This window comes from Talpa occidentalis, unplaced genomic scaffold, assembly GCF_014898055.3.
Source record: "Talpa occidentalis isolate TD23 unplaced genomic scaffold, MPIMG_talOcc4v2.1 talOcc4.14, whole genome shotgun sequence".
In the NCBI taxonomy this organism is placed as follows: Eukaryota; Metazoa; Chordata; class Mammalia; order Eulipotyphla; family Talpidae; genus Talpa; species Talpa occidentalis.
In genome coordinates, this window is record NW_023601433.1 from 14,808,178 (window position 1) to 14,835,076 (window position 26,899).

General features: G+C 42.1%; 1 long non-coding RNA gene and 15 other non-coding genes across 37 annotated transcripts in view; all 16 read left to right on the forward strand.

Moving 5' to 3' along the window:
* The first annotated feature begins 7,830 nt into the window (after positions 1-7,830).
* The window catches only part of LOC119244363 (uncharacterized), a 61,403-nt gene continuing 42,334 nt past the window's right edge, over positions 7,831-26,899 (forward strand). For 18 of the 22 annotated variants that reach the window (XR_008551665.1, XR_008551653.1, XR_008551658.1 and 15 more), the window contains exons 1-16: positions 7,831-8,789; positions 10,193-10,314; positions 12,714-12,843; positions 15,491-15,617; positions 17,714-17,801; positions 18,490-18,625; positions 19,318-19,449; positions 20,138-20,269; positions 20,441-21,029; positions 21,795-21,929; positions 22,595-22,729; positions 23,410-23,545; positions 24,244-24,380; positions 25,066-25,199; positions 25,898-26,033; positions 26,723-26,858. This is a non-coding gene — a long non-coding RNA (uncharacterized LOC119244363). Of the gene's footprint in view, positions 8,790-10,192; positions 10,315-12,713; positions 12,844-15,490; positions 15,618-17,713; positions 17,802-18,489; positions 18,626-19,317; positions 19,450-20,137; positions 20,270-20,440; positions 21,442-21,794; positions 21,930-22,594; positions 22,730-23,409; positions 23,546-24,243; positions 24,381-25,065; positions 25,200-25,897; positions 26,034-26,722; positions 26,859-26,899 lie in introns of all 22 variants that reach the window. The other 4 variants (XR_008551666.1, XR_008551656.1, XR_008551661.1 and 1 more) reach the window with 4 other exon arrangements.
* On the forward strand, positions 7,837-7,903 carry LOC119245427 (small nucleolar RNA SNORD109A). Its single transcript, XR_005125354.1, has one exon. It is a non-coding gene; the product is annotated as a small nucleolar RNA SNORD109A (small nucleolar RNA).
* On the forward strand, positions 10,533-10,626 carry LOC119245354 (small nucleolar RNA SNORD116). The gene has a single exon (XR_005125290.1). It is a non-coding gene; the product is annotated as a small nucleolar RNA SNORD116 (small nucleolar RNA).
* LOC119245395 (small nucleolar RNA SNORD116) lies at positions 13,071-13,167 on the forward strand. Its single transcript, XR_005125329.1, has one exon. It is a non-coding gene; the product is annotated as a small nucleolar RNA SNORD116 (small nucleolar RNA).
* Positions 15,841-15,937, forward strand: LOC119245389 (small nucleolar RNA SNORD116). The gene has a single exon (XR_005125323.1). It is a non-coding gene; the product is annotated as a small nucleolar RNA SNORD116 (small nucleolar RNA).
* LOC119245388 (small nucleolar RNA SNORD116) lies at positions 18,037-18,131 on the forward strand. Its single transcript, XR_005125322.1, has one exon. It is a non-coding gene; the product is annotated as a small nucleolar RNA SNORD116 (small nucleolar RNA).
* LOC119245358 (small nucleolar RNA SNORD116) lies at positions 18,864-18,958 on the forward strand. Its single transcript, XR_005125294.1, has one exon. It is a non-coding gene; the product is annotated as a small nucleolar RNA SNORD116 (small nucleolar RNA).
* Positions 19,684-19,778, forward strand: LOC119245386 (small nucleolar RNA SNORD116). The gene has a single exon (XR_005125320.1). It is a non-coding gene; the product is annotated as a small nucleolar RNA SNORD116 (small nucleolar RNA).
* Positions 20,507-20,601, forward strand: LOC119245387 (small nucleolar RNA SNORD116). Its single transcript, XR_005125321.1, has one exon. It is a non-coding gene; the product is annotated as a small nucleolar RNA SNORD116 (small nucleolar RNA).
* Positions 21,326-21,420, forward strand: LOC119245359 (small nucleolar RNA SNORD116). The gene has a single exon (XR_005125295.1). It is a non-coding gene; the product is annotated as a small nucleolar RNA SNORD116 (small nucleolar RNA).
* Positions 22,155-22,249, forward strand: LOC119245384 (small nucleolar RNA SNORD116). The gene has a single exon (XR_005125318.1). It is a non-coding gene; the product is annotated as a small nucleolar RNA SNORD116 (small nucleolar RNA).
* On the forward strand, positions 22,959-23,053 carry LOC119245360 (small nucleolar RNA SNORD116). Its single transcript, XR_005125296.1, has one exon. It is a non-coding gene; the product is annotated as a small nucleolar RNA SNORD116 (small nucleolar RNA).
* On the forward strand, positions 23,784-23,878 carry LOC119245356 (small nucleolar RNA SNORD116). Its single transcript, XR_005125292.1, has one exon. It is a non-coding gene; the product is annotated as a small nucleolar RNA SNORD116 (small nucleolar RNA).
* On the forward strand, positions 24,619-24,713 carry LOC119245400 (small nucleolar RNA SNORD116). The gene has a single exon (XR_005125333.1). It is a non-coding gene; the product is annotated as a small nucleolar RNA SNORD116 (small nucleolar RNA).
* LOC119245391 (small nucleolar RNA SNORD116) lies at positions 25,439-25,533 on the forward strand. Its single transcript, XR_005125325.1, has one exon. It is a non-coding gene; the product is annotated as a small nucleolar RNA SNORD116 (small nucleolar RNA).
* Positions 26,273-26,367, forward strand: LOC119245361 (small nucleolar RNA SNORD116). The gene has a single exon (XR_005125297.1). It is a non-coding gene; the product is annotated as a small nucleolar RNA SNORD116 (small nucleolar RNA).

A 26,899-nucleotide genomic window follows, 5' to 3' on the forward strand; every position in this document is an offset into this window, starting at 1 on the left:
TTGACCTTTTTATGATATGTGTCTATCTCTAGTTATATACAATGAAGTTTATATACATTGAAGTTTACATTATCTAAAATGAATATAGCTGCTCTGCCCTTCTCATGTGTACTTTTTCTAGGCATAACCTTACTGTTTGTATGCTGTTTCTTTTTATGCTGGTTTTCTTTAAATCTGTGTTTTCATAAAACTTTTCATATTAGATAGCATATAATTAGTATCTTGTAACCCATTTATCCATTTCTTTAGTCCTGCCTCTTTTATGCTAGAGTTGTTATATATATTATATTTACATTATACTATAAATCTACAACCAATGATATAATTATTTTAAATAGTTATATTTATTTTAAAGTATTTAAGATAGAAAATAGTTCATAGTTACTTAAATATTAGCCAGTTTCAATGTTTTTCACTCTGTTCTGAAGAGTCACATGTCCTTTTGCTATTACATGTCTTCCCAAAGAAATGTCCTTTAGCACTAGGATTTTTTGTGAGATTTTTTTTTAGTTTTCTTTAACCTGAAAGTGACTCTTTTTAGCCTTCTTTTTTTGAGGGATATTGCTACAGAATATAGAAATTTATTTTGCCTTTTTGTTTTTTCCCTTGCGCTTTTCCTAGACCACAGTTCTCTGGTCTTAATATAATAATTTTCTTCTTTGGGTAGCTGGTATAGAAACGAGTTGAGAAAAAAATTTTTGTCTTTTTGGTTTTTTCTAAGTATTTTTTTTAAAGATTTATTTATTTATGCATACAAGAGCTGGGGTACAGGCCAGAGATGTAGGGGGCACTGAGAGGATTCACCAGAAACAAAGCGGGAGCAGAACAGGCAGACAGACTGAAATACACTGCTGAGGGGAGGAGCGGGCAAGACAGGAGAGGTCTGCTGTGCCTTGTGGGTAAGCGCCCTGGCAGGCCAGGGATTGAACTGTGCTACAGAGGCTGAGGATTGCTTCATAGTGTGTTGCTTAACCCCTTGCGCCACCAGGGAGGCCCGAGAAAAAAGTTTTGGCTAGCAAAGGAGGATGTGATAGATACTTTAATAAAGGGTAGTTATGAAGAGTTATTAATTTAATAGTTTACTTGATGACGATCTCTGTGTCTTTTTTTACAGTTTTGTTTAAATGAGCTCCTTTTGACAGGGAAATGGTTTTGTTTGTGTAACCCAGAAAGTCATATGGAAAATAGTCATCACATTTCAAAATGACTAGTTTTATTTTCATGGTATTTAGAGTGAAATAATAAGTTAGAGAGTGAGTGGGTGACTGTTTTAAAGAGAAAAAGCTAGGTATAAAGATTGGGATGAGTTGATAATAGAAATAGATTTCACTTAATTAACTGATGGTATAGTCATTATGGCTCAAGCATAGAAATTTGGAATGTTTTGTGACTTGTTTGTATAGAAAACATTTGCTGTGAGTTCTCTTAACATAAAACGGATCCAACTCTTTAAATACCATCTTTTTATTGAATATTAATGGATCATATTTACTTCATAACCTCAGATTTTGGGAATGATAAAATTAGTCTTCCATTTGCAGCTGTTTGGGTTTTTTTTTTAAATTTAACTTATTTATGCATACAAAAATTGGGGTACAGGCCAGAGTTACGGGTCAGGGGGGGTGAGAGGATTCACCAGAGACAGAGTGGAGATGACACTGTGGATAGCCTCACAGTGCGGCGTCCCAACCCATTGAACCACCGAGGCTGCTCCTTTTTTTTTTTTTTAAAAAAAAAAAAGATTTATTTATGCATGTAAGAACTGGGGTACTGGGGGTGAGAGAATTCACCAGAGACAGAGTGGGGAACAGAACAGACTGACTGACTGAAATACACTGCTGAGGGGAGCAGTAGGCTAGACAGGAGAGGTCAGCTGCACCATGTGGATAGCTCACTGGCCGCCAGGGATTGAACTCCTGCTGCAGAGTCTTTGGATAGCTTCATAGTGCTGTGCTTAACCCCTTGCACCACCAGGGAGGCCCTATTTTGTTTTATTTTTCTATTTTTTCACTTTGTTATGACTTTTGTGTACCAAATCCCATGCAAATCATGCATGAAAGGAAAACTTGCATTTTTTAAATAATGTATACAATCATAAAAACATACTACTGTCCTATGAAGTTATGAGAGAGAGTAGTATCCCAATAGATATGTAACATAAATTACCTTCTATGGAAAGAGAAGTGCTCAAATTTTTAGAAACATTTTGGTGGTGATGTTTTTATGTCTATGATTCTTACATTCTTTCCAGAATCTATTTTTATATCTATCAATTAATCAATCATCTATCTGTATAATCTATGTCAGTCACCTGTGTCTGCTCATCAATCTTTCATCTAATTTGCCTATCTCTATCTATTCATCTCAATCTATCTGTCTTTCTAATCTACCTTACTCTGCCATTATGTATGTAAGAGGCAGAAGAGCATAGCAATGGAGAGCCAAGGAGGTTACCTCTCATGTAAAGAACAGTGCTAACAATAGTCTCTGAGGTGATGATGTATAACATGAAAAAATAAGAAAAGAGGCAACTGAAGGTTGTTAACTCAGGGATGATCCACTCAGTAGAATCTCTGGTTTTATTACTATGATTTAATTACAAAATAATTAAAAATAGAGCTTCCTTCATTCTATGTCAGCTTTACATAAGAAAATGTAGACCAAAAGGATGACTTTTCAGCTCTATACTTCCATATTTCAACACTCAGTTTTAATTACATGGAATTAACATCTTTGTGTTAAATTAGACAGTATATTTGCAAATCTTTAAAGGGTCAGATAACATTTTTTTGGACCTTATGATCTCTATTGCAGATGATGTATTCTGCTGTTTTATTGTGAGAGCAGTCAAAGACAATGCATAATGGAATCACTGTGGCTATGTTCCAGTAAAACTTTATTTCAACAGCAAGGAGTCTGTGGGGTTGAGTTTACTTATCCTTGAACTAGAATGTTAGCTAAATCAGAACCTAAAAATTAGTCATATGGTAAAAATAGCTGATAATTATTTCCCAAAGAGTAATGATAAATGAGTACTACATGCCATCATACCCTAAGCATTGTAAAACAAGCACTGTATAAGGAATTGGAACAATGTGAAACCCTTTCCAGTTATAACCAATATATTTTATTTCAAAATTGGACATATTTCTCACGTATTCCAACCAAAAATTCCCCAAAGAATTAGTGCCCAGAATCATCTCTGCCTTTTTTTTTCTTCCTTTGCATGGTCCAAATCAAAATATTGTCTCTAAGCTACGCTGCTGTTACACCTCCTTGGGCAATGATTTCAACTATTTTGACTGTCTGAACTGCTATAATTGTGTCAACATCTAGAATAGAATTAGATATTACCAAGACTTATTTAACCTAGTTTAGAAAACTTGAGTCAACAATATACATAGACAAAGGGTACAATCTTTAAACCAATTATATTTTCCAAAGATTGCTCTTGTTTTTCCATGTTATCTGAAATAGCAGTTTTAAAGGAGAGAAAAGAGAATATAAACCCTGCCAACTTTTAATTGTACTTGAGCTTTTTGTTATTTTGCTGTCAATTAATGATATAGATTCACCTGAAACGCATATGAGCAATTTGTGTTAATATCCTGTGAAAGGCTTACTAAAAGCAATTTGGAAAAGTGCAAGAGTAAGAAAGCACATAATTGAACAATTCATAAAAGAAAAGTTTTGTGAATAGCCAAGAACATACAAAAATATGTTCAACCTTATTCTTTTAAATTTAATAATTAAATATATGTAACTATAAATTATAAATACATAGTGAAATGATATGTGTGTGTACAGACACACATGGACACATACACATGTAATGAAATAAATCATTAATAGTCTTTTTTCACCTATCAGATTAAAAGGTACATGCATTGCAATCTTTCTAAAAGATAGTGGAAAATATGGATCAGATAGAAATGAGCACATTTTGACCAACTATTTTATTTTTAGAAATTTACCTATAGGGAGTTTTCAAAGATGTATGTAAACTCAAAGGTACTTAAATTGCAGCTTTAGTTATACTTGTAAAATTTTAAGTAACCTTTATCAAGTCATAAAACTAGGGAAATTATTAATGATAGATTTTCCAGTTGGATTGCATTTAGTTATATGTGGTATCGTATATCAAATTAATTGATAATGGGTATCAGGTTTTTCAAAAGTTCATTTGTCCAGCAATTATGGAGCACCAATTGTGTATTAGGCATTAAAATTTTGTTTCCTTCATGTAAAATGATATAATATGTGCTTGTTTGGATATGGTCAATAAATCAATTTCATAGAAAGAATTCACAAAATGCTAATAGTTTACTACTTAATTTGTATATGGGGTATGTGTATATGTAGTTTCAAATATATGCTTACATATATGTCATGTTTCATTTATGTATAGCATTTATTGAGTTTTTAAGTATATGTATCACCTGCTGAGATAAACACTTTCATGAATTATCTCATTTAATGCTCGTAATAACCATACAGAGTAGCATATTTGTTCCTTTTTTTAAAATAAGAAAAAAGATGAGTTTGATCGTGTAATTTATCCTATTATTCACAACTTTAAATAAAAGACCTGTGGTGTTACAGCCTTTGGAATATAATTTAAAATGTTTATAGTTTGCTAAATCCATTGAGCAAAGTGTTAGCTATTCCAGGGACAAGAGGAAAAGATGAGTAGCACATTGATTTGTGGGAAATTCCATGGCATACACTCAGAAAGAATGCCCTCTAGAAGTAAGAAGTACCAGTGCTTGGGATATGGAACATTATTTCTCAGCAGAATCTGTTTCTTGGATAAAACACCATGGGATCTCATATCAAAGTCCCAAGAGAAATGATTAATATGAGCAGGTCACCACATGGAAGAAACCATCTTTGAAATAAACTTGATGACAGGCAATCCCATGACATGATCACTGCAGATATCACAGAAAAGGCCAGTGAGAATCTCTGAGCAAAGGATATCCCAACTACTACAGAGTTAAATGTTATCATCTCCTCTTAGGATACTTTTCCAACTGTCATTATCAGTCTATGGTCTAGATTCTATCAGTTTGCCCAACTCTTTGAGTATGTGCTCCATTATCAGTTCACTTTTCCCCATTTATCTGTATTCATTCTAACTCTCTTCTAAAGACAACATTTTGTAACTTGAAAGTGCAATTAATTAGCAATTCTGAGCTAACAGGTAAAATGTTGGCAAAAACAAGAAGCAGTGGGAATTGTGATGTAAAACCTGCCTCACTATAGAACATCGGTATAAAGTATGTCTATTAATTTGATTGGCCTATAACATAAGGAATGTCCTATGCTATTCTAACTACCTTTTTATCTCCTGGTATTTTGAGGGGAAATATATAAGATACTTAAAATTGGGGTTCTGGAAATTTGAAAATACTGAAGGAGAAAAAGGAGTACATAAGGAGAAAGCAGTCGTGGATGGGTAAGGCTGCATCAGTCAGAGAAACCCTTGGACTCTAAGCAGTGAGCCACGTCTGATTTTGAATTTGATACAATTTAGGAAAGTTTGGACCTGATGAAACTCTTTAAGGATAAGAAAACTGATTGATGGTAAGATATTTATAGTGTCACTATACTTTTATGAGAATGAATGAATGAATGGAGAAGGAGGATAGAAAGTAAAGTTTTTTACAGAATGGTGTAATAAACATAGTAAGAATAGAAAATATAAAAAAGCCACTCTGACAGTAGCTATAATAATTGTTTCAGCCAGGAACCATTAAAGAATGTTAAAACCTATTGGAGAAAATCATGGGAGAAATAGGTTACTTGTATAATTTGTGATTATGTCCTCCGTAAAAGGAAAATAACTTCATGACAGAGACCCTGGAAGACATTATTTGAATAACAAGATGAAAGTTGGTACCACCTAGCATGGGACCATCTGTTATTACTGAGATGAAGTACTCAGAACATAGCCTCATGTCTGTAGTATCTCATACTAAAATGCATAAACTTGAATCTACTCAGTGAGATATCAGATCCCAATTAAGTGACATCTTACTAAAAAACAAACAAACAAACAAACAAACAAAAGCTGAGTCATTAGTCTTCACACATTTATATCACTGGGAAAATGTTCCAATTTAAGTCAGACTAAAAAAGACTTGAAAGCTGGGCCTCCCCAGTGGCGCAGCAGTTGAACGCTGGGTTGTGAAGCTGCCCACAGCCTCTGCAGCACCGGTTCGATCCCCGGCTGCTCCCCGGCCACCAGAGGAGGGTCCCACATCGCGTGCAGACCTCTCCTGCCGCCCGTTGCTCCCCTCAGCAGTGTACTTTGGTCCTTCTGCCTGCTCTGCTCCCCGCTCTGGCTCTGGTCAATACTCTCACCCTCCCACGCTTCTGACTCTACCCGGTGCTTGTATAAATAAATAAATAAATAAATCTTAAAAAAAAAAAAACTTGAAAGCTGAATATATATTGATTTGAGATCTCTATAAAAGACACTAAAGGAAAAATTACCAAAATTTTAAGATCATCAAATACAGTATTATTTAATACAGGTATTAATTTCCTAACTTTGTGATTATACTACAGAAAATCCTTGTTGTTTTTAAAAGATTTATTTTTATTTATGCATTCAAGAACTGGGGTGAAGGTCAGAGGTGAAAGGGGATGAGAGGATTCATCTGACAGAGTGGGGAGCAGGACAGGCAGATCTACTGAAATACACTGCTGAGGGGAGCAATGGGTAAGACAAGAGATGTCTGCTGGACATGTAGGTTAGCTCCCCAGCCAGGCATAGAACTCATGTTGCAGTGACTGGTGATAGTGTGATAGTTCTGAGACTTAACCCCTTGAGCCACCAGGGAGGCCCCAGAAAATCCTTGTTTTTAAGAAATAAAAGTAATTCAGTGCATGAAGGGACTTTAGAGCTGCCACTTTAAAATTGTTTGGATAATATGATATATGAATAGAAGTATTTCAAGAAATAAGTAGAGAAAGTGAAAACTATCATTTGTGTGGCAAGGACTGTAAGTGTGAGGATGCCTGCATGATAAAAAATTACTACTGTACTTAATTTTTTAACAAATTTTGTATATTTTTATCTGACATTTTTTGTGATTTTTTTATAGGTCAAAGGATATAACAAGTTTACTGTATTTTAGGGAGGAAAGGTAAGTTGCTACTCTGATGTTTTTGAAATTCTTTGAATGTTATAGCCAGTGATGTCAGAACATGAATTTCTTTTCATTCATTATTTCAGAGGCTATTGTGGGAATTTTTATGATAACTATTTTCCTCCAATTATGTGCCTACTGTATTAAAGGAATCCTTATTATTGTTTCTTTCCTTTATTAAAAGTCTGTTTTGAAACAACTTGGATAACTTTTGGAAATAATTGATGTATTTCCTTTTTTATAGTTCAGGTATAATTGACATGTATTATTAGTTTCATTTTATGCCTTTTTATAGTTTATGAAAATGATCTTGTAATTAAATTTAAATGTGCCAAAATATTTATCACTTTTATGACTGGCACATTCAGAATATAGTTATTTCTGTTCATAATTCTACTATAATCACACCTTATTTCCTGTCATTTACAAATGCTACTATCTCACAACTCCTTGACATTTCACTTCACTAAATTTTTGTTTTCCCAAAAGATTTTATCTAATTTTATTAGAACTATTTGAGGTACTATATCCTTGTACTATGCGTACAAGAATTCCATCATTAGATATTATGTGAAATGTCTACAGTATATTTCCTTTTTTCTACTCATAATGTAATAGGTCAGTTTGAACAAATAAGCTGAGATGTGGAAATGATTACTTCTTAGCAGGGTGCTTGTCTGGATCAATGATGAGAAAAATTGTCTGAGGATGCTGAGGGACTCATTCCAGATGTCAATCTGAGGTCCAGATGAGTGACCCTTTACTAGGACAAATCAGACTCTCAGAGCCTGACTCTCAGAGCCCAAGACTGCTGTGAGCATGTGTTTTCTTTCTTTTGGAGCAAGTAATTAGCATCTTATTTGTGAGGCAGTCTGCTCCTAGATATGCTGATACACTAACCCAAGTCTTGCTTTATTTTCCTCTATTTGAACTGACTTGTAGATAGATTCGTGTATATAGGAAATAGGTTCTTGAATAATGAATGAGGAAACAAGAAAGATTGAATTAAGAAGGGGTCAAGCAACTGTGCTGGGTACTGAAAGTCCTACTAGTTTTGGGCTAAAAGAAGGGAACATCAAATGCCCTTATTAAATGTTGACAGCAAAATCAATTTTAGTGCTTTTTTTTGTTTTTGTTTTTTAAAGATTTATTTATTTATGCTTACAAGAGCTGGGGTACAGGCCAGAAGTGTGATGGGGGGAGGGTGAGAGTATTCACCAGAGACAGAATGGAGAACAGAACAGGCAGATTAACTGAAATACACTGTTTGAGGGGAGCAACGGGTGAGTCAGGTCTGCTGCACCATGTGTGTTGCTCCCTGGCCAGATGGGGGATCGAACTTATGCTGCAGTGGCAGTCAGCTTTATAGGTTGCGTCTTAACTCCTTGCGCCACCAGGGAGGCCCTTAGTGCTTTATTTTGAATGTTGGTTATTTCCTGAGACTATGTCTTTGTTTCTTGTTCTGTCATGTTTATCTGAGGTAGAATGAATGGATGGAAGGTGGCCTTCTGCTTCATAGAGTGGGGGTGAACCAGGATCCTGTCAAATTCACATGTCACCTGGTTTGTGCCACATCCTGAGCTCTCTTCAGTGGCTACTGGATAAGATCTTCATGATATGTACTATTCTTTGGTGAGTGTCTCTCCCTTCCATTTCTGAAATTTTAATTTTATTTTAATCTGATTTTTTAGTTGACTGGCAAATACAGAATTTTTGACAATTGTTAACTTATTTTACATTTCATATTACATTGAAAAACATCCTTTTGTAAAATGTAACTCTGAGGAATTTCCTTAACACATTGTGATTTCAGGATGTTGTGCCCATGATTAAAATCAGCATAGATCATTTTGGTCAGATTCATAAGATTATTATGGATCATTATTGCTATTCTTTTTAACTTTAGGTTTTGACTTTAAATAATTTAGTTATGGGGGCCTCCCCGATGGTGAGGCGGTTGAGCTCTGGGTCGTGAAGCTGCCCATAGCCTCTGCAGTGCCGGTTTGATCCCCGGCCACCGAGCAAGGGTCCCACATGGCACGCAGACCTCTCCTGCTGCCCACTGCTCCCCTCAGCAGTGTGCTTCGTCAGTCTGCCTGTTCTGCTCTCTACTCTGGCTCTGGCGAATTCTTTCACCCTCTCTCGCTTCTTACTGTACCCAGTGCTTATATAAATAGATAAATAAATCTTTAAAAAAATTAGTTATGTTATGTGTAAACATTTCTGTCTTATGAGAGCTGCTAAGATCTTGACGCCAGTAAATGATAAAAATCATGAAGCACTTCACTTCTCTAAAAAAGAAAAAGTTCAATTTTTCTTACTGTGGTGGCCTTACAAAGGATATTAGGTTAGGTAATTATATCAAGCAAAAATTAAATTTCATATGTTGAATCATTGATCATTATTTGTTGTTAAAATGGAAACATCTGTTAATAAGAAAAATAGTATGACCCAGTAATATCCATGGCTGAATGAGAGTCAAATGTCCAATCAACCTGTGGATATCTCTGGCTAGTGTCATTTATATACATGTTGACTAATAACTCTTGCATACCTGAAACTTACATATTATGCCATGTTAGTTCAATTAAAATAAATGAATTGTCATGTAGTAAAAGTAAAGTAAAGTGGATACCTGATTTAAAGCATTTGTTTGTTTAGCCCAGTGCCTGACCTTCCTCAGGAGAGTTTCTATTGTTTAATTTTTTTTTTCCTCAGTGTGTGGAACATATTTTCTTGTTTCTTTGAATGCCTAGTACCTTTTTGTTGAAGATAAGACATCTTAAATATAATGCAACAGTGCAAATCAGATGATCCCTTTCCCAGAGTTTGTTGTTGATTTTTATTGTAGTTACTTGTGGTGTGTGGCCAGCTTACAGGCATGGTATCACACAGAACTTCAGTCCTACCTGAGGGATAGAAATACATGACAAGCAGATGCAATTCTTGCACAAGGGCAAACACAGGCATTGATTTTTTTACCTAAGAACTTGATTGTTTCTCAAGTTTGCTAATGATTTCTCTACATTTCATAGGTGGAGGTAGTATGGAAAGTGCTAACTCTACAAAGAAAAGACCTTCCTCCCCTGGAGGTATTCAGGAATCCTGAAGAAGTGTGGCCCAGAGTGTGCACTGTCCCTATGGATATCAGACAATGGTATGCAATACTTTATTCCAAGGTCTGCAGTTTGTTTAGGGATTTTTTTCATAAACCTGTCTTAGGAGCTGTTTGTCTCCAGATTGCATGAACTCTTCCTCTGGTTCAGTGTCTTAGCTCTGAATCCTCCAGGTTGCTGGAGGACTCTGTGTCCTCGGATTGCCCACTGAGCTGTCCAGCATGGACTCTTAAAGTCTGCAGCCTCTTTGAATGTGCTCGGATCAATGATGACTCCCCTCAAATGCATTCCTTGGAAAGCTGAACAAAATGAGTGAGAACCCTCTACCGTCGTTCTCATTGGATCTGAGGTCCAGCACATTGTCTGATCCAGGGATGGTAGGCTGAGGAGAGCTTCTTCACTCATGCAACCACCATCAAGAACATCAACATTTTAATTCCTGTGTTCTTAGAGTCCTTTGTTTCCCTACATTAGTTGGGTGTCTAGAAAGGACATGAATAGTTAAATGGCCACTGCTTAGTGGTATGATGACTAGCCTACATCCTACTCTGAGAAGTTGGGTAGTGAGTGTATTGTTGGCATAAGCCTAGTTACCTAACGGTATGTATCTGGTTAGCATGATTGCCACTTTAGTGGCTTTCCTAGAATCTTTATCTTAGAACCTTAGTGTGAAGTTTCCATAGTTTCTGATTAGAGCCTAAGGCCAGATAATTGGTGAAAATTTGTTAGAGCCTTTTTTCTCTACAAGGAATTTGAACTCTTCCATGCTGTTAGAAGGGTGAGGAGGTTGAGAAATTAGGTCTTTGTAATGCAACTGGCATCTCCTCTGCTTCACAACTCACCCAAACAACACTCAAGGTGGACCATCTTGGAATATGCTTATACCTAGCAATGAAATCAAGATTCTGTGCTGACTGATTCCCTGCAGAAGAAGTAAAGGGCAAGGAGAGAAAATGGCATAATGTGTTTTAGTGGAATCTATTGTTTCATTTTGTTTCAACTATTGTCATTGGCTTTCTGAGAATGTCTTTGGTACCTGACGAGTCTGTCAGGGAAGCACAGTCTATATTCATTGGCAAGGCGGTAGATGGATTTTCATTAATTTGCATCTCAATTTCATAATAGCAGCATTCAATGTTTCTCTCCCCAGTACTTTGAAAGGGTTCTGCTAACCCACAACTTGTGTCTGGGCATTCCTATTTAGATTGTTTAGGTGAGTCTTCCCTTTGGCCCTTTGCCCCATTGGGCACAGAGCTTCCAAGGTGAAAGAATTACTCCAAGAAGACTCAATTTTCTTGGCATATTGGCCTTCCTATGCTTAGGAGAGGTTTGGACTTATCTCTTGCAGCCTGTGAGGTGACCAAGACAGTGAGTATTACAATCATTGGTGTATTGCTACAGACAGATAGCTACCTTGGAAAATATCCATATGTCCTTGTATAGGAAATGTGTTCATTATCATTTCTTTCTCTTATTTTCCTGGATGAAGCATATGAACTTTGTGAGGTGGATGTATTGTTACCATACAGATGGAAGACACCTATGTTGAAGTCTGTAGGGTTGCCTTATGAAAGGGAGACATCCTTTGTGTCTCCTCCCTGACTGACACAATCAGTCATGGGAATGTAGTATTTTCAGAGATTTTTTTTTTTGAGGAATTCCCTTTCTGGATTTGAAGATGTTAGTTTGGACCAGATAGCTGAGTGTTGGAACTTTCCTTCTGTCAGGGTATAAAGTGTGTGGCTATGAAAATACAAAGCCCATGGATTGGAGTGTGCCTAGTTTGGTCTGGTTTTATCCTAGGTATGTTAGTGGAGACCACTGCTTCATGATGGATTTCTCACTCCCTCTTTGTGGACATTTGATTTAATTACAAGGAAAGGTTACTGACCAGAAGTCACTAGGCAATTAGGAAAGATGATTTGCTTTAGTCTTTTACCAGTATCCCAATGGTGGCAGCTATTAAGTCAGATGCTTTTATTGTTCAAGTGTTGGCTGATTTCCACCAAGGACAGTTCACATGTGAAAGGTTACTGGAAATTATCCACATAGAAATAATTTCTTTGGTTGGAAGACAGTGTGTAGAGTAAGTAGGTTCTGGTAAGAAGTAGTAGTGGTGTGGAAGAAAGATTCCATGGCATATTTCTGCAGTTACAGAGGTTGCTATTGATAACTTTTCTTGGGGAGTCACCATCTTGTGGTGTAGAGTCATTACATCAAAAGCTCTTATTCAGGTGATACAGTATTCATAATTGTACATGAACACAAATAAACATGCATACATACCTGAAATCCTAGGTTAGCATACCTAGGGGATAGAGATATGTCACAAGTATATGAGAGGCTTGTCCAAGGTTTCCGAAACCCCTTGCACTAAACTGTTACCTGTGAACCTAGGTACATATCTAATGTATGCAAATGATTTCTCTACACTTCTCAGGTGGAGTTGGTATGGAACTGCCCATAGCAAAGGAATCAGGACATTTCTCTCCTTATATGGCTGGAACTGCATGGGTGACACAGAAAAAGTGTGATCGTGGGATGCACCATACCCCTGGTTAACTCACAAAGTAAGGATCTTTTGACCTTGTTTCAGCCATTCCAATTGGTTTTTCGTGGGATCTTCCTGAGTCTGTTTGTGTCCTGCGTAACATGTGTCCTGGAGTGAATTGATTCTTGCTCTGGAAAACAGGTTTTATCAGGACCTTCCAGCTGGCTGGAGGACTATGAATTCATTGGCTTACCTATTTATAAGCCCAGCTGGGATTGCAAAATTTTCATACAGTCTGATGTGCTTGGATCGATGATGACTCCCCTCAAATGCATTCCTTGGAAAGCTGAACAAAATGAGTGAGAACTCTCTACCGTCAGCGTTCTCATCGAAACTGAGGTCCAGCACATTTTCGTATCTAGGGATAGCAGGAGTGAGGGACAGCTTCCTCATTGTCACACTCAAACAACCACCACAAAGGGTGTTAAGATGTGAGGTCTTCCCATCATGGGTTAATATTGTCTCTGCATTGGCTGGGTGTCCAGAATAAGAGGTAGTAGTTTGAATGGCCATTCATTGATGAAAGGGTGGCCAGATCCCATCCTCATTCAAAAAGCTGCATGATATGGTTTTGCCACAGGCCCAGGGAGCTGAAGGCATGGAATTTTGTTGCTAGTTTCCCAGCTCAGGATTACTGCTGAATCTATATCTAGCCACCGAATAGCAGAAACTTCATAGTTTCTGAAGAGAGGCCATAGCCCGCAAGTCTTGTTAATTGTTCTTTTGCTTTGCTTTCTTGAGGAAAATTGAGCTCCCCACACAGTTGCATTGATAGGTAGTTTAAGAAGTTAAACACCTCCATATCACATGTGTATAATAACAACTATAATGGCCAAATTTGACTATATTACAAACATAGCTTGGAAATCAGAATGCTGTTCTAGCTGGTGTCCTGGTTTAATCTGATTCCACTGATATCTGTGATCACAATGTCTCCTTTTGTTCCAATCACTGTCATCAACCTTCAAGCTCTGTCTCTTCCCATCTCAGAGATGTCAGTTGGTGTCCACCAGGGAAGGCTTCAGAGTCCATGTATGGTGTGGGGTAGATCTGCATTGATCACTGTTGTTCTCGATTCCAGAGATATAGCCACCTAGTGGTTTCACTTAGTATCTCAGCGGGACCTGATGACCCAAGTCTGTAGCCTGCTGCCATATTCCTTAAAAACTAAGAGACTGTTTCCTTTGATCCTTTGTCTCCTTAAATGCAGAGCATCTAAGGTGAAAGTGTGACAAAGAGAAGTCTCATATTCTTCCAGTTGTTTCACATCCTCTTTGAACGTTTTAGATTTATCTGTGGCAGCTTTCAGTATGTCCATGACTGTGATAACTGCATTGGATATTTGTCTACCTTGGAAAATGTCCAAGGAAATTTTTTTATTCTATTTGTCATTGATATAGTTTTTGAGCTCTGTGATATGTTATATTAATGCATGAAGTAGAGGAATCAATGCAGAATCCCATGGGACTGACTTACATGATGGGGAAATCCTTCTTGTCTGGTCTCCCTGGCTGACATGATGAGTAACAGATGGCTAGTATTCCTGTGCACTTTTATTGTGGAATTTACTTCTGAGTTAATGTTGCTACTTAGGACAATATGGCCAAATGTTTGTTTAAAAGTTACCTTGTGGCCAGGGCATTGAAACTACTGGCTGTGGAAATGCAAAATCGTAGATGGGCTGTGCACTAGGTGCTGGTGGGCTTTTCCCAGGGAGGTGGTGGTGGAACACCATCACTGTCCAGCAGATTTCCAACTGGGCCCATTTGTATTTATGTCTTAGGGAGAAGGTGACTGGATGATGGCAGTCGTACTGCCATTAAGATTACAAAGGACAGTTTTAACTCTGTAGCCAGTTACCCAGATGTCCCCATCTTTAAGTTAGAGGTATTTATTGTTTTGGTAGCTAGGGGGTTTTAATCAAGTCTAGTTCTCCTGTGAGTAATTGGGGGGGGGGTATTATTTCCAGCTTGACATCTCCTTGATGGTGAGGAATAAGTGTGGATGATGTCTGTGCTCTCTGCTCAGAAGTTGTCCGGTGGCCTCCCCAGTGGCACAGTGGATTGAGTGCCGTGCTGTGAGGCTGTCTGCAGCCTCTGCAACACGGGTTTGATTCCTGGCTGGCCAGGGAGAAACCCACATGGCGCAGCAGACCTCTTCTGCTGCACCCGCTGCTCCCCTCAGCAGTGTCTTTGGTCGTCTGCCTGTTCTGCTCCCCGCTCTGTCTCTGGTGAATTCTCTGACCCCCCTGTGGCTCTGATTGTACCCAGTTCTTGTATAAATAAATAAATGTTTAAAAAAAAAAAAGAAGGTTGTGGTTGGGAGAGAGGCACTCCAGGAATATTTTAGCAACTTATGGATTTCAAGGTTGTATCCTTCCTTTGGGGGTCACAGTCTTGCTCAGTGGCTGTGCCACAAACTTGAGGACCTGATCACGGACCTAGTGCATGTTCTGCAAGGTGCTGGAGTCTCTGCAAACACACTTAATTGCACACCTGCATACACACCTACGTGCATGCTATCACAAAATCCTAAGTCAGATGTAAGGGAGAGAGGTACATGAAAGCATATCCACATCTTGCCCTGTGGATCTTTTGTCAGTGATCTTGTGCACTGAGACCTGGTTACCCTTCTGAATTGTGTATATGACTTCTTATACTTCTCAGGTGGAGTTGGTGGTAGAAGACTCACCATCTGTACAGAAAATAAGGCTTGGTCTATTTGATGTCCAGAAGATGGTGAGAGCTGTGACATTGTCCCAGGAGTGTACCATACCCGTGGATTATCATTGTGGTAAGTTATCCTTTTTCCCAGCTAGGATTTCTAGACCCAACTTAGAGGCTGTTTGTCCTTCCATCATCATGCATGGGGTTTTATTTTTAGAGTCAAAGAACTCTCATTCTATGCTAGTGGATTGGCTCTGGACATTCCAGAGCTAGGGGGTCTGGGTCACTGACTTAGCCACTGAATGACCCAGCCTGGATTATTAAATTTTGTTGCCCCCATGAATGTGCTTGGATCGATGATGACTCCCCTCAAATGCATTCCTTGGAAAGCTGAACAAAATGAGTGAGAACTCTCTACCGTCGTCGTTCTCATCGAAACTGAGGTCCAGCACATTTTGTAACATGAAACATTAGGAGTGAGTAACAAGGTTCCTTAATCCCTCTCATCTTACCACCACCCAGGACATCAACAGTTAATTGACTGTTATCATAGATTTAATAGTCATTGCATGTGTTAGAGAACGGTAATAGAATATCACTGATTGAATTACCACTCATTGATGGTATTGCACCCAGCAAACACATGAATCTAGAAGTGGAAGAATGGTTTGTTGACATAGCCCCATTGAACTTATGACATGGAATTGGATTACCTTTAGCATCTCAGAATTACTACTCATGGGTATCTGTCTTGGTGCTGCAGGGCAAAGCTGCAAAAGCTTTGATTAATAATAAGACCAGTAAACCTGTGGTTTATTCTTACTTTTGAGTCTGTTAGGAAATTTGAGCTCTGTATGGACATGGTGGTAGGTACTTGGGCAAATGCAATCACATTGATGAAATGGCAATTCCTGTGGGTTAGCACTAAACCAATCAACCCACAAGATGGTAAACCATAGCAATGCTATAGATTTAGCAATGAAATGACAATGCTGAGCTAATGCCCTATACAGAAAGGGAGGTGTAAGAAATGATTGGTAATAGCAAGACTTTAGAGGCTTCATTGGAATATATGGTCTGTCATGTAATCCATCCACTGTCATAGATTCTCAGCAGATGATGTTCTGGTCACTGAGATGTTGGCAGCTATGCTGATCATGGTCTTTGAATGTGGTTCCATGAATGTTAGATGATCCTTCATTAGAAGGTGTCTCTATACCAGAGCAGTTCTGTGCAGTCTTTCTCTACCAAGTACCTTGAAGCTACTCACTGGTATGATACTATTCCCAGCCCCCCCTGGTAAGGGAACTTAGAGGAATATTGACTTTGAGCTTTTATCTCTTCAGCATGGGAATACAAGGTGAAAGCACTACTTAGGTTTGATTTTTTCTGGAATTTCCAATATACCCTTCAGAAGATCTTAGATTCCTGTGTGGTGGCATGTGAACATATCTGAATCTGAGTGCTTTGAATACTAGTCACATGGACAGATGTCTACTTTGCAACGGCTGCATGTTGCAACAGCTGTATAGACATGGGCAGTGACATGTTCTCTTTTCAGTCTTGCTCTGGTGCTCACGAATGTAGTGTTTGAGCTCTGTGAGTTGGTCTTGTTTATGCAGAAGACGATTCTTATGATGAATCATATGTGATCACTGAAAGTGAAGAGTAAATTCTTTATGGCAGTCTCTCATGACTGATCATCATGAGGAAAGCATAGGACATCTAGTGCTTTAATGATATTTATTATGAGAACTCATTTCCTAAATTGAGGGTTCTTCTGAGGACAAGAAGGGCAGGTGTCAGAGACTTGTCATGATTGACCAGAAAAATTACTGTGGTCACCAAGTTCATGGATGAATTGTGACTAGTTTCAAGTTGGTTTTTACAATGGAATGGTCTAAGAGAAAACCATTCATGTACATGTTGATATAGCCTCTGTGGTTTGGACAGAGAGGTAGTTTATGTGAGTAGACTTAAAGGTAGTTTATGTGAGTATAGTCCAAAGCATAGTTCAACAATGTAAAGATTTAAAACATTAAATACATTAATTTCAACTCATCAGGATTCTCTTGTAAGGTAGAAGAATATCCAGTCATAGCCATCAATGGAGTCATGAGATAAAGGTAGATAACAAGAAAAAACAATACTTACCGGGATAAATTATAGGTGTTTTCTATTAGTTTGGAACTTCTCAAGATATGAAATATCTTATTTTCACAGTATGAATAGAAGACGTGTTAATAATAGAAGATTACTAGTTGTGTGGAAGATGGAGAGGACCCAAGGATCAACTGGATAAATAAAGATGGTAAATATTATTATTTCCATATATAATTTCAAGTGGGATCTTAACATGAATTTAGAGATGCTTCTGCTGGCTTAGTATACAATGCAGCTTTTTGTCCCAAAGATGAATAACCCTTACCTACACAAACATGATGACTATGGGAACAGAAAGAGAAGCAATAATCACAACTGATGTTACTAAAAACCAAGTCAACAGACTTGGATTTCTAAAAGCCCAACCCACATCGAATGTGCTTGGATCGATGATGACACCCCTCAAATGCATTCCTTGGAAAAGCTGAACAAAATGAGTGAGAACCCTCTACTGTCGTTCTCATCGGATCTGAGGTCCAGCACTGTTTGAGTGGGATGGCAGGAGAGAAAGAAAGCTTCCCTTTGACCTCAAACATGCACATATCAGTCAGGAGGCAAACATCACACATTCTGCAGACTTCAAGCCAGCACATTTTCCACAAGAGTGAATGGGTATGAGAGAAGCATGCTCCTTGGTCAAGTGGCTTCTCTGTGATTGCAAGGGTGTGGTCCCCACAGGCCTAACCCTAGAGGCTCTATCACACAGGCCGTCTGTCATTCATCAGGGACAGCACTGATTTTGACAGAGGAGGGCATTAGGCCCTGGAACAACTTTCATAATTCATGCTGCTTGACACCTTTCTAAAGCGTTGGTGTGCTCTCTCAACACCTGTCAGGTGCAGCTGGCGAGAGGGATGGCTCTCTGGGCACAGAGGGAGGAAGACCTTACTACCCTCAGAACACCAGAGGTGCTGGCGAGGCCCACAAGGCGTATGGACGGGAATACTCCATGCCCTTGGGTGCACACAAAGGGTAAGCAGCCCTCTTGTCCAGGTGCAGCTATGGGTCCTGGCAGGCAACAGACCTGCCTGGCAGGTGGTTATTGAGCCCTTCCCAATGGCATGTGGGGCTTGACTCCCGGAGTAGGACTTTCTCAGTCTGAATGATGGTCTCACTTCTACTGGGTCTAGAGGCCTGTGGGGATATAACTAGTCTGCCCAGAACCCACCTTGAATTCTAAAAGTGTGGTGCAGCCTCTTTGAATGTGCTTGGATCGATGATGACACCCCTCAAATGCATTCCTTGGAAAAGCTGAACAAAATGAGTGAGAACCCTCTACCGTCGTTCTCATCGGATCTGAGGTCCAGCACTCTGTCTGACCCAGGGTGGTAATAGAGAAGGAGAGCTTCCCTTGCCCACAAACAGGCAGCCATCAGCCAGGGGCTGGGAAATCATCACTGTGACCTAAAGTCCAGTGAGTTCACCCCAACACTGAGCATATGCCCATGAAGCAGACCTATGTTGGTTGAGTGGTGCTTTGTGTGCTCCTACTTTTGGTGTGGCATTCTTGGCCCTGGAAGGCACTGTCACACACACCTTTGATCACATCACAGGGATAGAGCTGAATGAATGCAGAAAGCATTTTTCGCTGGCCTAAACTTTGGTGCACATCACGGTCCTGAGTACCTTCTGAAGTGTGTGTGTTTTCTCTCAACACCTCTCAGGTGCAGTTGATGTGAGTGGGATAGTTCACCATGCAGAGAGTGGGGAAAACCTTACTGCCATGGAAGACGGGATGTGCTGCAGAGCGTGGAGGACTGACACTGGGGTGCACCTTGTCCTTACACTGACATAAGGTAAGCTACCCTCTGCCCTGGGAGCAAACTCGGAATGGGTGGTCCCAGAGCACTCTGGAAGGAGGCTCATCTGTCCCTTCCCCAGTGTCAATGGGGATTGTCTCTGAGTGGATGGACTCTCCCTCTGGCTGAGGGCTGGGCTAAGCACGAGCAGGCTTCTGCATGTCTTAGGTCCTGGGCTACTGGCTGTGGCGCCTGCCTGGATTTCAAAAGCCTGAAACCTTAAATGTGCTTGGATCGATGATGACACCCCTCAAAAGCATTCCTTGGAAAAGCTGAACAAAATGAGTGAGAACCCTCTACCGTCGTTCTCATCGGATCTGAGGTCCAGCACGGTATCTGACCCAGGGTGGTAATAGAGAAGGAGAGCTTCCCTTGCCCACAAACAGGCAGCCATCAGGCAGAGGCCGGGAACTCATCACTGTGGCCTTAAGTCCATTTAATTCACCCCAACACTGAGCGTATGCCCGTGAAGCAGACCTTCATTGGTTGAGTGGTGCTTTGTGTTCTCCTACTTTTGGTGTGGCATACTTGGCCCTGGAAGGCACTGTCACACACACCTTCAGTCATATTGCAGGGATAGAGCTGAATGAATACACAAAGCATTTTTCGCTGGCCTAAACTTTGGTACACATCACGGTCCTGAATACCTTCTGAAGTGTGTGTGTTTTCTCTCAACACCTCTCAGGTGCAGTTGATGTGAGAGGGATAGCTCACCATGCAGAGAGTGGGGAAAACCTTACTGCCATGGAAGACGGGAGGTGCTGCAGAGCGTGGAGGACTGACACTGGGATGCACCTTGTCCTTACACTGACATAAGGTAAGCTACCCTCTGCCCTGGGAGCAAACTCAGAATGGGTGGTCCCAGAGCACTCTGGAAGGAGGCTCATCTGTCCCTTCCCCAGTGTCAATGGGGATTGTCTCTGAGTGGATGGACTCTCCCTCTGGCTGGGGGCTGGGCTAAGCACGAGCAGGCTTCTGCATGTCTTAGGTCCTGAGCTACTGGCTGTGGTGCCTACCTGGATTTCAAAAGCCTGGAACCTTCTTAAATGTGCTTGGATCAATGATGACACCCCTCAAAAGCATTCCTTGGAAAAGCTGAACAAAATGAGTGAGAACTCTCTACCGTCGTTCTCATCGAATCTGAGGTCCAGCACAGTGTTTGAGTTGGGACCGTAGGTGAGAGAGAGAGCTAACCCTTGAGCACACAAATGCACATCCCAGCCAGGAAGTCAATAACTAACATTCTTCTGGCATCAAGCCAGGGATTTTACCTCAAGATCAAGCCAGTGCCTGACAATCCAGACCCTTGGTGGCCTCACCTGGTGGTGCATTAAGTGGTCCCCACAGAACTAGGTCAAAGAGACTGTCATAGAGGCCATCTGTCCTTCCTTAGGGAAAGAGCTGATTGACAGCAGAGTATATTAGGCCCTGGGACTACTTTGGTACACATCATGTTTCTGGGTACCTTTCTGAAGTGTGGGTTTGCTCTCTTAGGTGAAGTTGGCAAAAGAATGGACACTATCCTCACTCACAAGGAAGAAGACTCTCTCCCCTCAGATCACCAGAGGTGCTGTCAGGTCTGTCGATGCAAGTAGATAGGAGTGCACAGTACCGGTGGATACTCACTAAAGTAGGCTGCCCTCCGCCACAAGTGCTGGTTTGGATGTTGGCAGGTACTAGACCTGCCTGACAGGTGGTTATTGCACCTTTCTGAGTAACATTTGGGGCTGAATCCAAGAGTGGAAAGACCTTCTCCCTGTTTGGCCCATGGTCTCCACACCCTCCGAGCTGCTGGAGGTGTATGTTAACCTGGGCTAGTCCAGGAGGGCGCCACCTTAAATTCCTAAAGTCTGTATCCTCTTTGAATGTGCTTGGATCGATGATGACACCCCTCAAATGCATTCCTTGGAAAAGCTGAACAAAATGAGTGAGAACCCTCTACCGTCGTTCTCATCGGATCTGAGGTCCAGCACGCTTCAACCTGGGATGGTAGGCGAAGGGAGAGCTTCCCCTATTACCACAGATATGCAGCCACAGGCAGGGGCCTTGCTTGCCCAGGGGGCAGCAACTCATAATCTGTGTCCCCTAAGTCCAGTACTTTAACCCAGTGTGAACTTAAGCCAGTGATGTAGCGTTTCATTAGTCTGGTAGCCGCTCTGTGCTGGTCCAGTTTTTATTGAGACGTCTTGGCTCTCAAAGGCACTATCACACACACCTTTGGTCACATCTCAGGGACAGAGCTGAGTGAATGCAGAGAGCATTTGGCCCCAGGTGAAACTTTGGTAGACATTATGGACCTGGGTACCTTATGAAGGTGTGTGTTTTCTCTCAACACTTCTCAGGAGCAGTTGACACAGGAGGGATCGCTCACCATGCACATGAGAAGAAAACCGTATTGCCATGGAAGATGGGAAGTGCTGCCGAATGTTGGAGGAGCGTCACTGGGGGTGCACCTTGTCCGTACATGCTGACATAGGGTAAGCTCCGCTCTGCCTCTGGTGAGAACATGGTACCAGTGGTCCATGAACTGCTGGGAGGAAGCTCATCCACCAGTGTCGAGGGGGATTGACACCCAGAGTGGATCATCCCTCCCTTTGGCTGGGCTCCATACCTGAAGACTGCTGGAGGTCTTAGGGTCCTGGGATTACTGGCTAGGCTGCCTGCCTGCTTTCTAGAAGCCTACAGCCTTCTTGATTGTGCTTGGATCGATGATGACACCCCTTAAATGCATTCCTTGGAAAAGCTGAACAAAATGAGTGAGAACCCTCTACCGTCGTTCTCATCGGATCTGAGGTCCAGCACATTTGAGTTAGGACCATAGGTGAGAGGGAGAGCTAACCCTTGAGCACACACATGCACATCCCAGCCAGGAGGCCAGTCACTCACATTCTGCGGGCTTCAAGGCTGGGTTTTCACGCTATCTGTGAATCAAGCTCCTTGGAGTAGTGGCTGCACTTGGTGGTGCATTGATTGGTCCCCACAGAACTAGTTCAAGGAGATGCAATCACAGAGGCCATCTGTCCTACCTCAGGGAAAGAGCTGAATTATAGCAGAGGGCATTAGGCCCCGGGGCAAGCTTTGGTACACATCATGTTTCTGAGTACCTTTCTGAAGTGTGGGTGTGCTTCTCAACACCTCTCAGGTGCAGCTGGCAAAAGAGTGGACACTGTCCTTGCTCATAAGGAAGAAGACCTCATTTCCCTCAGATAACTGGACAGGCTGTCAGGTCCATGGATGCAAGGATGGGAGTGCACACTACCAGTGGATACTCACTAAGGTAGGCTGCCCTCTGCCACGGATGTTGGCAGGTACTAGATCTGCCTGACAGGTAGTTATTGCACCTTTCCCAGTGACATGTGTTACTGAATCCAAGAGTAGAAGGACCTTCTCTCTGTCTGGCCCATGATCTCCACACCCTCCGAGCTGCTGGAGGTGTATGTTAACTTGGGCTAGTCCAGGAGGGCGCCACCTTAAATTCTTAGTCTATATCCTCTTTGAATGTGCTTGGATCGATGATGACACCCCTCAAATGCATTCCTTGGAAAAGCTGAACAAAATGAGTGAGAACCCTCTACCGTCGTTCTCATCGGATCTGAGGTCCAGCACTGTTTTCAGCGGTGAATGTAGCGAGAGGGAAAGCTTCCCATTGACCTCACGCATACACATACCAGCTAGGAGGCCACAAGCACACATTCAGCAGATTTCAAGCCCAGGGCTTTCACGTCAAGAGTGAGCAGGTGCCTGTGAAGCATAGCTCCTTGGGTAAATAGCCACACTGAGTTACACAGTATATTCCCCCCAATCCTAACCGTAGGAGGAATTATCACACATTCTGTCATCTCTCAGGGCAAGAGCTGATTGACAGCACAGGGCATTAGGCCCTGGGGCTACTTTGGTACACATCATGTTCCTGGGTACCTTTCTAAAGTGTTGGTTTGCTCTCTCAACACCTGTCAGGTGCAGTTGGCGAGAGGGATGGCTGTCTGGGCACAGAGGAAGGAAGACCTTGCTGCCCTCAGAATACCAGAGGTGCTGGCGAGGCCCACAAGGCGTATGGACGGGAATACTCCGTGCCCTTGGGTGCACACAAAGGGTAAGGAGCCCTCTTGTCCGGGTGCAGCTATGGGTCCCAGCAGGTAACAGACCTGCCTTGCAGGTGGTTACTCAGCCTTCCCAATGGCATGTGGGGCTTGACTCCCGGAGTAGGACTTTCTCAGTCTGAATGATGGTCTCCACTTCTACTGGGTCTAGAGGCCTGTGGGGATATGACTAGTCTGCCCAGAACCCACCTTGAATTCTGAAAGTGTTGTGCAGCCTCTTTGAATGTGCTTGGATCGATGATGACACCCCTTAAATGCATTCCTTGGAAAAGCTGAACAAAATGAGTGAGAACCCTCTACCGTCATTCTCATCGGATCTGAGGTCCAGCACGCTGTCTGACCCAGGATAGTCAGCAAGAGGGAGAGGTTCCCCCATGTCCACACATATGCAGCCAGAAGCCAGGGGGCCACAGCTCAGACACTATGGCCTTCAGTCCAGTGATTTCACCTAAATGTAGCTTAAGTCAGTGAAACAGAGCTTCATTAGTCACATGGCTGCTCTGTGGTGGTCCAATGTCTTGTTCTCACAACTTGGCCCTCAAAGGCACTATTATGTAAACACATCTATACTCATATCTCAGGGACAGAGCTAGAATAGCAGAGGACCTATAGCCCCAGAGAGACCTTTGGTACACATCATGTTCCTGGCTACCTTTCTGAATAATGGGTGTGCTCTCTCAATACCTCTCAGGTCCAGTAGGCAAGTAGAGTGGACACTTGCCTTGTGCAAAAGGAGGAAGACCTTGCTCATCTAGATAAATGGAGATTCTGGCAAAACCCTCAAGATGTGATAAGGGATTGCCCTATAATCCCGGACATCCACAAATGGTAAGCTGTCCTCTGACCTGATTGCAGCTATGGGTGGTAGAATGTACCAGAATCCCTTAGAGGCTGTTACTCTAACTTTTGCCAGTGGCATGCAGGGCTTGACACCCAGAATATAAGGTATTTCTCTCTGGGTATTCCTATCCATACCCTCTGTGCAACTGGAGGCCCATGGTGACATGGGCTGGTTGCTAGGCCACCTGCTTGAATTCTAAAAGCCTAGAACCTCTTTGAATTGCTTAGATTGATGGTGACACCCCTCAACTGCATTCCTTGGAAAAGCTGAACAAAATGAGTGAGAACTCTTTACCGTCATTGTCATCGGATCTGAGGTCCAGCACGCTGTCTGTCCCAGGACAGTAAGCAAAAGGGAAAGCTTCCCCTTTTCCATAAATATGCAGGCACCAGCCGGTGGCCAGCAACTCAGACTGTGGCCTTAAGTCCAGTACTGTCTCCACAAAGTGAAGCAATGCTTCATTGGTCAAGTGACCTGTCTGTGATGGTCCAGCATTTAGTCTCACAATCTTGGCCATTGAAGGCAATATCACACACACAGAGCTTGTGTGATTTCTCAGGGACAGAGCTGAGTGATAGCAGAGGGTATTATGTCCCAAGGCAACCTTTGGTACACTTCATGACCTTGTGTACCTTCTGAAAGGTGTTTGTGTGATCTCTCAACACCTCTCAGGTGAAGCTGTCTTGGAGGGATGGCTCGCCTTGCTCGGAAGAAGTTACACCTTATTGCCATGGAAGGCCAGATGTGCTGCTGAGTCTTCCAGGGTGTCTCCTGGGGTGAACTTTGTCCGTGGACGCCAACATACAGTAAGCTTCCCTCTGCCCTGTGTGTATCCTTGGTAGTGGTTGATTCAGCACTGCCTAGGATGATACTTGTCACCTCTTTCCAATGGTATGGGGTGATTGTCTGTGGAGTGCATGGAATCTCCTTGGTTAGGCAGTGGGGCTCTGCACCTGCTGGCTTCTGGCTGCCTTACAGCCCTGGCCAGACTTGCTAGGCTGCCTGCCTATATTTCTAAAAGCCTAGAGACTCTTCAGATGTGCTTGGATCAATGATGACACCCCTCAAATGCATTCCTTGGAAAAGCTGAACAAAATGAGTGAGAACCCTCTACCGTCGTTCTCATCGGATCTGAGGTCCAGCACTGTTTTCAGTGGTGAATGTAGGCAAGAGGGAAAGCTTCCCATTGACCTCATGCATGCACATACCAGCTAGGAGGCCACAAGCACACATTCAGCAGATTTCAAGCCCAGGGCTTTCACATCAAGAGTGAGCAGGTGTCTGGTGCCTGTGAAGCATAGCTCCTTGATTAAATAGCCACACTGAGTACATAGTATATTCCCCCCAATCCTAACCCATAGGAGGAATTATCACACATTCTGTCATCTCTCAGGGCAAGAGCTGATTGACAGCACAGGGCATTAGGCCCTGGGACAACTTTGTTACGCATCATGTTCCTGGGTACTTTTCTAAAGCATTGGTTTGCTCTCTCAACCCCTGTCAGGTGAAGTTGGCGAGAGGTATGGCTTTCTGGGCACAGAGGGAGGAAGACCTTGCTCCCCTCAGAGCACCAGAGGTGCTGGCGAGGCCCACAAGGCGTGTGGACAGGAATACTCCGTGCCCTTGGGTGCACACAAAGGGTAAGCAGCCCTCTTGCCCAGGTGCAGCTATGGGTCCCGGTAGGTAACAGACCTGCCTAGCAGGTGGTTACTCAGCCCTTCTGATTGGCATGTGGGGCTTGACTCCCGGAGTAGGACTTTATCAGTCTGAATGATGGTCTCCACTTCTACTGAATCTAGAGGCCTATGGGGATATGACTAGTCTGCCCAGAACTCACCTTGAATTCTAAAAGTGTTGTGTAGCCTCTTTGAATGTGCTTGGATCGATGATGACACCCCTCAAATGCATTCCTTGGAAAAGCTGAACAAAATGAGTGAGAACCCTCTACCGTCGTTCTCATCGGATCTGAGGTCCAGCACTGTTTTCAGTGGTGAATGTAGCGAGAGGGAAAGCTTCCCATTGACCTCACGCATGCAAATACCAGCTAGGAGGCCACAAGCACACATTCAGCAGATTTCAAGCCCAGGGCTTTCACGTCAAGAGTGAGCAGGTGCCTGTGAAGCATAGATCCTTGGTTAATAGCCACACTAAGTTACACAGTATATTCCCCCCTATCCTAACTGTAGGAGGAATTATCAAACATTCTGTCATCTCTCAGGGCAAGAGCTGATTGACAGCACAGGGCATTAGGCCCTGGGACTACTTTGTTATGCATCATGTTCCTGGGTACCTTTCTAAAATATTGATTTGCTTTCTCAACACTTGTCAGGTGCAGTTGGCGAGAGGGATGGCTCTCTGGGCACAGAGGGAGGAAGACATTGCTCCCCTCAGAACACAGGAGGTGCTGGCGAGGCCCACAAGGCTTGTGGATGGGAATACTCCGTGCCCTTGGGTGCACACAAAGGGTAAGCAGCCCTCTTGCCCGGGTGTAGCTATGGGTCCCGGT